We start from the raw sequence: 12,557 nt of genomic DNA, 5'->3' as shown, positions 1-12,557 counted from the left end.
TCCTGGGCCTCCTCCCGATGGGACGTGCCCGGAACACCTCTCCAGCGAGGCGTCCAGGGGGCATCCAAAAAGATGCCCGAGCCACCTCAGCTGGCTCCTTTCGACGTGGAGGAGCAGCGGCTTGACTCTGAGCTCCTCACCCTATCTCTAAGGGAACACCCAGCCACGCTGCGGAGGAAACTCAGCTCAGCCGCTTGTACTCGCAATCTCGTTTTTTCGGTAATGAGCCAAAACTCATGACCACAGGTGAGGGTCGGAACGTAGATTGATCGGTAAATCGAGAGCTTTGCCCCCTGCTCAGCTGTCTCTTCACCACAATGGTCCGATACAGCAACCGCATCACTGCAGATGCTGCACCGATCCGTCCCTCACTCATGAACAAGACCCCGAGATACTTAAACTCCTCCACTTGAGGCAAGGACACTCCACCGAACTGAAAAGGCCAAAACACCTTTTTCCGGGCGAGAACCATGGCCTCGGATTTGGAGGTGCTGATTTTCATCTTGGAAGCTTCACACTCAGCTGCAAACCGCTCCAGTTCACGCTGAAGGTCCTGATTTGATGAAACCAACAGAACCACATCGTCCGCAAACAGCAGAGATGAGATTCTGTGGTTCCCAAACCAGACCACCTCTACACCCTGACTGTGCCTAGAAATTCTGTCCATAAAGGTAATGAACAGAACTGTGACAAAGGGCAGCCCTGGCGAAGGCCGACGTGCACTGGAAACAGGCTTGACTTACTACCAGCAAAGCAAACCAAGCTCCTGCTGTGGTCGTACAGGGACCGGATAGCCCTTAACAAAGGACCCCGGACCCTATACTCCAGGAGCACCCCCCACAGGGCGCCTCGAGGGATACGGTCAAACGCCGTCTCCAGATCCACAAAACATGTGGACTGGTTGAGCGAACTCCCATGAACCCTCGAGCAACCGATGGAGGGTGTAGAGCTGGTCCAGCGTGCCATGACCAGGATGAAAACCACACTGCTCCTCCTGAATCTGAGGTTCGATTATCGGTTGAATTCTCCTCTCCAGTACTCTGGAATAGACCTTACCAGGGAGACTGAGGAGTGCATGCGATCCCCCTGTAGTTGGAACACACCCTCCGGTCCCCCTTCTTAAACAGAGGGACCACCACCCCGGTCTGCCAATCCAGAGGCACTGTCCACGACCGCCACGCGATGTTGCAGAGACGTGTCACCCAAGACAGTCCCACAACATCCAGAGACTTAAGGTAGTCAGGACGGATTTCATAAATCCCAGGAGCTTTGCCACCGAGGAGCTTTCTGACCACCTCAGTGACTTCGGCCTGGTTGATGGATGAGTCCGCCTCTGAGTCCCCAGTCTCTGCTTCCTCTTCAGAAGACGTGACGATGGGATTGAGGAGATCCTCGAAGTATTCCTTCCACCGCCCGACAACATCTCCAGTCAGGGTCAACAGCTCCCCACCCGCACTGTAAACAATGTTGGTGGAGAGCTGCTTCCGCCTCCGGAGGTGTCGGACGGTTTGCCAGAATTTCTTTGAGGCCGACCGATAGTCCTCCTCCATGGCCTCCCCGAACTCCCTGTGACTCCCAGACCCTGTGACCACAGCTGCAAGCGGCTGCATCGACAATGGAGGTGAAGAACATGGTCCACTTGGACTCCATGTCTCCAACCTCCCCTGGGAGTTGAAGACCTCGCTGACACAGGGTTCCGCCAGTCGTTCCCAGCAGACCTTCATGATATGTTTGGGCCTGCCAGGTCTGACCGGCTTCCTCCCCTCCCAGCGGATCCAACTCACCACCAAGCGGTGATTGGTCGACAGCTCAGCCCCTCTCTTCACGCGAGTGTCCGAGACATGTGGCTGAAGGTCAGATGATATGACTACAAAGTCGATCATCGACCTCCAGCTCAGGGTGTCCTGCTGCCATGTGCACTTATGGACACCCTTGTGCTCGAACATGGTGTTCATGATGGACAAACTGTGTCTAGCACAGAAGTCCAACAATTGAACACCACTCGGGTTCAGATCGGGGAGGCCGTGCTTCCCAATCACCTCCCTCCAGGTCTCACTGTCACCACCCCTGTGGGCGTTGAAGTCCCCCAGGAGAACAATGGAGTCCACAGTCAGAGCACTATCTAGTACCCCTCCCAGGGACTCCAAGAAGGTCGGGAACTCTGCACTGCCGCTCGGCCCGTAGGCTGAGACAACAGTGAGAGACCTGTCCTCAACCCGAAGGTGTAGGGATGTGACCCTCTCGTTCATCAGGGTGAACTCCCCCTCTCCAGGAGTTGGGTACCAGAGCCCAAGCTGTGTGTAGAGGTGAGCCTGACTATCTCTAGTTGGTACCTCTCAACCTCCCCCCCCCAGTGATGGGGGAAGGAGCCTGACCGAACACCATAGGAAACCCTACCAGGGGCTTCATGGCAAACAGGTTCTAGGGAATGGGTCAGACTAAGGGCAGTTCAGAAGGTCCCATGACCAGTATAATATCAAGGACCGAGACGACATGTGAGTGCCTGGTTGTCGGGCTTTAGCCCACAGGGCCTGGCCGGCCCAGCCCGAAAGAGCAATGTGGGCTCACGTTCCTGTGGGTTCACCACCTGCAGAGGGGGCCATGGGGGTCGGGTGCAGAGAGGACTTGGTGGCGGTCGAGGGTGGGTGGCCCGGTGGCTCGGTCCGCGCTCACAGCCTCTGGTTGTCAGGACATGGAAAGCCAAAATATTTATAGCTCAAAATTTGGTGACTGGAACTGCACATAAATACATTGTGATTAATAATAGGAGGCGTGGATCACAATGTCCAACTTACTGAGGTGAAATGTTTGATGGTACAGATCAGGTAATGTTACTTATACATCAAAATGTCCGTAAATCCATCAGCAGGTGGCGATATAATCAAGGAAAAGGTTTTTTGGCCAAAAACTCCCACATCACAGGTCACACAATCAAAATTTGGACATTCTCCTGTTCACTGAATTGTGCTGAATCTTGTCATGCAGGCCCCACCCATTTCTGCTTTCAAGCTGTTATGCAAAATTGTCACATATTTTTAAAAGTCATCCCAGGCTGCTAATCTGTTTGCAGCCTTTGGACCCTCGAGGCAAAAAGTTATTAAAAGAATTCTAATGGCTCCAAAACTGTGCAAGTTACAAATGAAAGAGCTGCTCTGGCTTACTGTTTCTTCACAATCGTATGTTGTAATTCCTGCAAACACAAAACTTTGTACTATGATAACTCAGGATGAACAGAGGTCGTCCCCTAAATTGGTGCCAAGAGGTCATGAGGGGAACCACAAATGGAAAAGTGATATTCTAAAAGTTTGTGCACAAAATTGGACTTGATTTAGTTTGCATGGTCTTGGTTCTCATCTGAGGTGATTTTACATTTTGGTGAATTCCCCCCCAAAACAACTTGTTTGTCTTCTGAAGGTGTTTACACACCAACAGTACAGCTCAGAAGCTGCAGTGGTCTCTCTCGGTTGAGCTGAATCACTATTAAGATTTTTAATATTCTGTGCGCATCTGCGCTCTGGCCTCATCACCATGAAGTGATCACTAGACCTAAAGTAGTCCCAGAACAAATGAATAACTGCACTGCAAAACAACGTATGGCTTGCTGAAGTAAAAATCTGACCATGTGTTAAGTCACACAAATTTCAACTAAATCATGATTACTTGCCCTCTCACTGATGCATGTGTGTGGCTTTGCACCTATTGTTGGATGTCTTCTTGTTTACATCCCATCCCTAGGAACCGTCTGACCTCATCTTTGTCCTTTGGTCTTTCCATGTTGTTGATTTCTGAGGTTTTTCTCCAGTCTGGCTTCACTCCCTCTTCACTGACAACATCTCCCACAAAAGGTGAGTGTTTTCAACTCTGAACTCACAATTGTCTTTGTTAAGCTTCACATTCACTTCTCTTGTTTTGTCTAGCACTTGTCTCAGTCTTTCGTCATGTTCTTCTTGAGTAGACCCCCAGACTATGATGTCATCCATCATTGTCTCTGCTCCTGGTATGTGCTCCAAAATCATGTGAGTAGTCTTACGGTAGACGTCAGGCGCTGACAAGATACCCTACGGCAGTGGAAGAAACCTGTACCTGCCTCAGGCGTGTTGAATGTGCACAGCCTCAAACTCTCCTCATCTCGCCTGAGCTTCCAGAAACCTGACCAAGTGTCTAGTTTACTGAACCACTGAGCTCCAGCAAACTGTGCCATGATTTCTTCCCTGGCTGGTAACTTGAAATGTTCTCTTTTGGTTGCTTTGTTTAAATCTGAGTCCAAGCATGTTCTCAGTGCACCTGTTGGCTTTTAACCAGTGAGCTGACTGTTCAGTTGGCTCATCTGTTTTCTTGATGACCTCTAGTTTTTACATGTGCGCTAGTTCATCTTTCAATTTGCTCCACAGTGCAAACGGGACTTTGCAGCACAACAGGAGGCGCATTTTTATCCACACATATTTTGTGTATTCCAGGTAAACATCCAAGTCCTTGGAAACAGTCTTTAGACTCCTCCATGAGTGAGTCATGATCATTTGCAGTATCTGATGATGTCACTACAAACACTGAGTCCCAGGAATGGTTGTACGCTCATATCCACAATCGGTAGCTGTGCTCTTATCTGCCCACCTTTATGTTTGAAGGTTGCGATGCGTCTGCCTTTAACAGGAACCTGTTGCCCAGACACCAAATGGATTTTGCTCTTTACAGGATCATGTCTCTGTAGTCTTCAAAAGATATCAGGTTTGAATGGGCACCTGTATCCAACTCGAATGGCTTCTTCAGTTGCACAATCCTGCACCACATCCACAGTCAACGTCATCCTCATCTTCCTGATCGATTGTGTGAACTTTCTGCTTTGAAGCTGCTTTGCAACATTTAGCACAGTGGCTGCTCTTTCCACAGTTCTTACAGGATTTTCCAAATGCAGGACATGATTTTGGCTCATGGCTGCCTCCACATTTACCACATTTGAACTCTGCAGATGTCTCTTTTTGGTCTTTTGTTTGGTAAATGTTTTCTTTTTCCTCTGTTCTTTATGGATGGCATGCACTGTGGGTTCACCTCTCTGAAGCTCTTTTGCTTGTGCTCAAGTGGTTTCTGCGGCTCTGCACATTACTACTTTTTCAGCATGCTGCTGAGTTATGACATGAATGAATGAGTGTATTTATTTTGGCACACACACACACACACACACACACACACACACACACACACACACACACACACACACACACACACACCCCTCCTCGGCACAAAAACCTGATTTCTCAGTTAACCAATATGACCTAAAGGGTGTAGACAGACGCAAAAGCTTACATATGAGGTCTGTTAGAAAAGTATCAGACCTTTTTATTTTTTTCAAAAACCTGATGGATTTGAATCAGCCAACCTTGAACCTTCGTGTGCATGCATGAACTTTTTCATGCCTGTTGGTTGCGTCATTTTCTGGTAAGCAGCCTTTGTGTGAGGATGGGTGGAGTCTCTCGTCGGATTTTCTTTGCAAGGAAAATGGCGGAACGACTGGAGCAGCGCGACTGCATCAAATTTTGCCAGAAACTGGGTGACAGCCAGGTGGAAACCATTCGGATTATTCAGACGGCTTTCGGTGACGATCCTCTGGGCATCACACAGATTAAGGAGCAGTACAACCGGTTTAAAGACGGCCGCACAACGGTGGAGAGCGAGCCATGCTCCGGTCGGCCATCAACATGCTGAAATGACCAGACCATTTCCAAAGTGAACGCTGTGGTGATGTGGGACCGTCGTGTGACTGTCCGAGAAATTGCAGAAGAGGTGGACATCAGCACTTTTTTGGCACATTCCACTGTGACAGAAGATTTGGCCATGAAAAGAGTGGCGGTGAAATTCATGCCGAAGCTGCTAACGGTGGAGCAAAAGCACCTTCATGTTGAAGTCTCACAGGACATGCTGTGACATGCTGTGACATGCCCAGCTCTTCCACAATTTCTTGGATAGTCACACAACTGAAAAGCCACCGAAAGCCGTCTGAATAATCCGAATGGTTTCCACCTGACTGTCGCCCAGTTTCTGGCAAATTTGATGCGGCACTGCTCCAGTCGTTCCGCCATTTTCCTTGCAATGAAAATCCGCCGAGAGCACAACACACAACCTCACACAAAGGCTGCTTACCAGCAACTGACGCAATCGACAGGTGTGAAAAAATTCACGCATGCACACGAAGGTTCAAGGTTGGCTGATGCAAGTGCACGTGATTCAAATCCACCAGGTTTTTGAAAAAAATAAAAAGGTCGGATCCTCATATACCTGCCCCTTTCACCTTAGGAAAATATACTCATGACAACAAATATACACATAGTTTGACCTACTGGTGACTATCGTCCTATCGGGAGTCCATCACATTTTTCAAAGTAGGACAAATCCTATTAAAATGACTCTCTCTCCAAGTCTTTGTCCCTCCAAACCTGCACCTCATCCCAGCGCAGTCACAGCAAACTGCTTTGAATCCTCTCTACTCAGCTCCTTATACAAGCTGAAAGTTGGACTAGGACGTGCCCTCGGACATTAAACACTTTGAACACTGGTGACTCCAGTTCAATCCCTGACAATTATCAGAGTTTTTCCCACGACACACCTACATTATGTTTGGGTTATTAGACCCCATTAAAAAAAAAAAAAAAAAAACAGTTTATCATTCTTAACATCAGAAAAAAGTTGATGCGAGGGCAGACTTTTATTTTATTTTTTCTTAGAAGCAGAGAACAAACAGAGTAAAACCTTGTAATATGAATTAATAGAGAATATACTAATATTAACTAGGCAATAACTAGGTTAGGCCATAATAACTAGCGTGTTGCTCGTGGGGATCCACGGGCTCTAGATTGGGTCGTGTTTCTAAAATAGGTAGCTGACATTTTTCAAGGGTATAATGAGTTGGAATAGTGTGTGAGTCCAGAATGTTTTTAGAACCTTAGACCTCAACAATTTTAGAAGAGGAACTTTTATTTCCTGTTAATTATGTAATTTTTAATATTCATTTACTGTCTTAATGTATTTATAAATTGTTTAGGTTGTTGTCATATACACACACTATTACTTTTATTTTATTATTACTTCTATTTTGGCATTTGATTTTTAGAACAATGTTTTTATTGATTTTCAATAGAAATTTAACATCACACATCAATACACACCACACTAACTGCACAGTGGAATGCATCCCACTGCCTGCACACACACACACACGAGGAGGAAAAAAAAAAATTCACACTCAACAGTCTTATAAATAAATATAAGCCATCATGGCCTTAGGAATTCCATTAAGGGTGTCCAGACCTCTTCTAATTCTTGTGCATTGCCCCCAATGATTACATAGGTTAGCTTTTCTAATGCAACACACCGCACCATCTCTCTAATCCAGGACTGTGCAGAAGAGACTTCAGTCTCTCTCCAAGACAGAGCCACCATCCTCCTGGCCTGCAGGAGGCCAAAGTTAATCAAGATCTTACACTTGGAGTTAGAGTAAAAGTTATTAGGATATATCCCCAAAATACAAAGTTTTGCTGACCATGGAACGTGGACTCCTGTAATTTTACTTAGACTATGGACAACCATTTTCCAAAAAGCTACCAACTTAGAGCATTCCCAGTCACAATGAATTAAAGTTCCTTTCTCAACCAGACATTTCCCACATGTATTTGGGATGGCAGGGAACCATTTATTCAATTTCTCAGGGTTTTTTGAGACGTGCGGACGGATTGCAGTGTCGGCTCGCAGCCGCTGCGACGCTCCGCCACAGGAAAAACACCTCTGTTGGAAGCCTTAAGGACAAGTTGGAACATGTCCAGCTGATAAACAATTTCTCATATACTCACTCCACTGAAAGCCATCAAAAGCCGCCTGGATTTTACAAATGGTTATCAACACGGAGGTGTTTTTTCCTGTGCCGCCGCACCGCACCGGCTGCGTCCTGACGCGCGGACCCGTCCGCACGTCTTTCATTAAAAAAAATCTCCTTTAACAGTGGAATATCCAGATAAAATGCTGAAACCGACTTCTTCTGAAACTTCTCTGTTCTCTCACGATGTCCTGGATCAATAGAGCCTGAAATGTGGAGGTTTTCAGCCTGAAACAGGCTGACGACGGCGCCTGAGAGCGCTGAGCGACGTCTCGCACCGTGGGAAGTCCTTAAAGCGACAGAATCACCTCAAAATCTCTCATCAGCCTTTAAAATTTTCACTGAAAACCAGCTTAATTTTTCGAACCGTGTCCACTTCGATGTGTCTCACAGGTTTAGAAAAAATTTTGATCAAACAACGCGCCAGTCTCTCAGCAACTTCTCAGACAAAGGAATTCCGACGAGGGGCTGGACGACTCCTCCCACAAGGAGTGCTCACAGGCGAATGACGTCACCGACAGGCGTGGAAAAACTCACGCATGCGCACGAGGGTTCAAGCATGTCTGACATAAAAACATATGAATGAAATCCATATAGTTTTTGAAAAAAATAAAAAGGACCTCGTAAGTCCTCATTAGCCACTTGTGTTACAATAATTTCATTTGGGTGTTAATGGTTTGTGATTGAGCTTTTAAACAAGCTGTCGCCCATTCAGCTTCTTCAATATCTTCCTTAATGTCTAGACTCCATGCCCTCCTTTTGTCATGACTAGACTCCTTGTCGTGTGAGACAAGTGCTGCATCCAATATAGATATTTGCCATTTCCTGTGCATATGTTTTGACACAATATCCTCAAGGACGGACAGTGGTGGCTCACGTGTAACTGGGTGGTGCTTTGTCAAGATGAAGTGCCTCAATTGTAAGTATTTAAAAAGATGTTTTTTAGAAAGTGAATATTTCAAGCAGAGTTCACTCAATGTTAGCAAAGTGCCCTGAGCATATATATCTCTGATTTTTTGCATCCCCCTGTCGGCCCAAATCCGAAAACCACCATCTGCCCTGCCAGGAGTAAACCATGCATTACTGTTATGTTCTTTTTTATTAACGCAAACACCAAATTTCTAATGCGTACTCAAACCAGGTCTAAATCATGTATACCAGATCACACCTGGGAGTCAGAACCCTTTTTAAAGTTGGGGGAGCAATATTGAGTTGGGGGGTCTGGGGGAATGCACCATTTTTTAGAAAAATGGTGCAATTTGGTCCCCCAGACCCCCCAACTCAATATAGCTCGCTTTCAAGCTCACCTCTCTTTTCAAAGAATTTGGTTAGCAGCTGCTTTCCCTCATTTAGTTTTCTTTCCCTGTCCTTTTTTCTCTTCTTTTTTCAAATCCGGACTTTGATTTTTTAGGAAAGACATATTTTATTTCAGCCTAAACACTAGGGCTGCAACTAATGATTATTTTACTAATCATTTCATCTGTCGGTTATTTTTTTCGATGAATCGTTTTGTTTTGTTTTTATTTACATGTGAGTTTTGCCATTATTTCTTTGAGTTATAATTAAAAGGCCTTTATCACGCAACATCAACGCTTGACCTTGCATATCATGAATGCTTGGTCTTGTTGGATTTGTGAGAATCTACTGAATCTACTGGTACCTTGTTTCCCATGTAACAATAAGAAATATACTCAACACCTGGATTCATATTCTGAACACTACTGTACATGTGATTTCTTTGTTTTTTCACTCACTGATGCACTCACTCCTTCAACCCACTTATCCAGGATTGGGTTGCGGAAGCAACAGCTCCAGCAGGGGACCCCAAGCTTCCCTTTCCCAGGCCACATTAGCCACCTCTGACTGGGGGATCCCAAGGCCTTCCCAGGCCAGTGTGGAGATATAATCTCACCACCTAGTCCTGGGTCTTTTGCGAGGTCTCCTCCCAGATGGATGAGCCTGGAACACCTCCCTAGGGGGGCGCCCAGGGGGCATCCTTACCAGATGCCTGAACCACCTCAGCTGGCTCCTTTCAACACGAAGGAGCAGCAGCTCTACTCAATGCTCCACATCAATGACCGAGCTTCTCACCCTATCTCTAAGGGAGACACCAGCCACCCCCCTGAGGAAGCCCATTTCAGCCGCTTCTACCAGAGATCTAGTTATTTCAGTCATGACCCAACCCTCATGACCATAGGTGAGAGTAGGAGCAAAGATTGACGAGTAGATTGAGAGCTTTACCTTTTGGTTTCAGCTCCCTTTTCGTCACAACAGTACGGTAGAGCGACTGGAACACTGACCCTACTGCATTGATTCTCCGGCCAATATCACGCTCCATTGTCCCCTCACTCGTGAACAAGACCCTGAAGTACTTGAACTCCTTCACTTGGGGTAAGACCTCATTCCCTACCTGTAGTAGGCAATCCATCGGTTTCCTGCTGAGAACCATGGCCTCAGATTTAGAGGTGCTGATCCTCATCCCAGCCACTTCACACTCGGCTGAGAACTGATCCAGTGGGTGCTGGAGGTCACTGGCCGATGAAGCCAACAGGACCACATCATCTGCAAAAAACAGTGATGAGACCCAAAGCCCACCAAACTGGAAACCCTCCTCCCCCTGACTAGGCCTCGATATCCTGTCCATGAATATCACAAACAGGACTGGTAACAAGGCTCATCCCTGGCGGAGGCCAACCCCCACCAGAAACGAGTCTGACTTACTGCTGAGCACCTGAACACAGCTCTCGCTCTGTGAGTACAGAGATTCGATGGCCCTGAGAAGGGAACCCCTCACTCCATACTCCCACAGTATCTGATCATATGCCTGCACGGCATGGTGGCTCAGTGGTTAGCACTGATGCCTCACAGCAAGAAGGTCATGGGATCGCTTCCCACTCTCTCTTTGTGGAGTGTGCATGTTGTCCCCATGTCTGCGTGGGTTTCCTCTGGTTCCTCCCACAATCAAAACATGGTTATTTAGGGTCTGCTTCTTTCTCTGCCCCCAAGGCAGCATCTCTACATCTGGAGTTGGTCCCCGGGCAGCAGACCGTGGCTGCCCACTGCTCCTAGTGGTTGGATTGTGTCTAACTGTAATTAGGACACTTAAATGCAGAGGACAAATTTCGTTGTATGTACAATGACAGTAACAGGCTCCATTCCATTCTGCCTTCTCCAAGTCCACAAAACACATGTAGACTGGGTGGGCAAACTGCAAGGCCCTTCCAGGATCCTTGTGAGAGTGAAGAGCTGGTTGGTTGTTCCACAACCAGGACGGAACCCACATTGTTCCTCTTCAATCAGAGGTTCAACTATCAGCTGAATCCTCCTTTCCAGCACCTGTCATTGGCACACATGCTGTGGTCCCTGTTTTTTTTTTTAAATATGGGACCACCACCCCAGTTTGCCATTCCTTAGGCACTTTCCCAGACCTCAACGCAATGTCAGCATTTCTGGGCGGATCTCATCACCCCCGTGCTTTGCCACTACAGAGTTGTTTGACTACCTCAGTAACGTCCACCAGGGACATTGATGATGAGCCCCCATCAGCTTCCAGCTCTGCCCCGACTATAGAGGGCGCTCCGGTTTCATGCAGGAGTTCCTCAAAGTGTTCCAGCACTGGATTTCCTCCTCAGTTGACGTCAACAGAATCCCATCCTTACTGTAGACAGCTCAGACGGTTCCCAGTTTTCCTCCCTTGAAGTGTCTCACAGTCCACCAAAAGCACCTTGGTGCTTAGTTTTTTTTTTTTTTTTTAATAAATTAGCAAAAATCTTAAAAAAAAAAAAACCCTCTTTCACATTGTCATTATGGGATGTTGCGTGAAGATGTTTGAGGAAAATTTACTCCATTTTGGAATAAGGCTGCAACATACAAAGTGTGGAAAAAGTGAAGTGTTGTGAATACTTTCCAGATGCACTGTCTGCTTGATATTCCTCAATGACTGCTAGTTTTCAGAGTCTGCAATGTGAAAAAATGAAATGTTTGCCGAGCTATTGCCCAGACACAGTTTCAGGAGGTAATTCTGAATATGTAGGACTATTACAAGTGAATCTGCACGTAAACGTCCCTCCCAGAGACGTCACATACTGCAGCTGGCACACAGACCACAGACAGAACGCCTGAAGAAGACTCAGTGAGCACATTATAAGGCTCAGACTTGACAGAAGGAGCTGCTCCACAGCTGCCACTGCCTTAGTTTGCCATTCATTGGTGCAACCAGACCAAAAAAGGTGAATCTACCCACAGAGATCTGGACATTTCTACCACCTACAGGGTGGAGGACCACCTACAGTCACAGATGTATGAGGGTCAGCTGAAAGGTTCTGCCTCCAGTCTGATTATTTCAATAACAAGCAAGACAGACCAACTGGTCCAAGAATAATCCTTCACTTATTGATTAGTGTAACAGCAAATGTTCTTTTTTCCTGCAATTTCTGACATGCAGAATCACCTTTGACATGACACGTGCAAAGTTGTCTGTAAAAAATGTCGACATACATGCACGTGTTTGAACTGCTCGCAGTGGAGGGATTACTCAAGGACATTCATTGAGGAATGAGTGTTTCTATGGTGACAGCTGTGTGGCAGTCAGTACAGTTAGGAGGTGGGAGGAGTTTGAAGGACAAAAATCCAGCCACAACAGGTGCGATGGCACAGTCCTCAGAGTTTTTGGAACACAGCAGCACTGTCAACTTTG

General features: G+C 46.7%; 1 protein-coding gene across 2 annotated transcripts in view; it reads right to left on the bottom strand.

Moving 5' to 3' along the window:
• frzb (frizzled related protein) overlaps window positions 1–12,557 on the bottom strand; it is a 69,343-nt gene that overhangs the window by 2,381 nt on the left and 54,405 nt on the right. The window lies entirely within an intron of this gene.

Source organism: Thalassophryne amazonica, chromosome 14 (genome assembly GCF_902500255.1).
Source record: "Thalassophryne amazonica chromosome 14, fThaAma1.1, whole genome shotgun sequence".
Taxonomy (NCBI): domain Eukaryota; kingdom Metazoa; phylum Chordata; class Actinopteri; order Batrachoidiformes; family Batrachoididae; genus Thalassophryne; species Thalassophryne amazonica.
The sequence above is the reverse complement of the archived record's forward strand: the minus strand, read 5'-3'. Positions and strand labels throughout refer to the sequence as shown.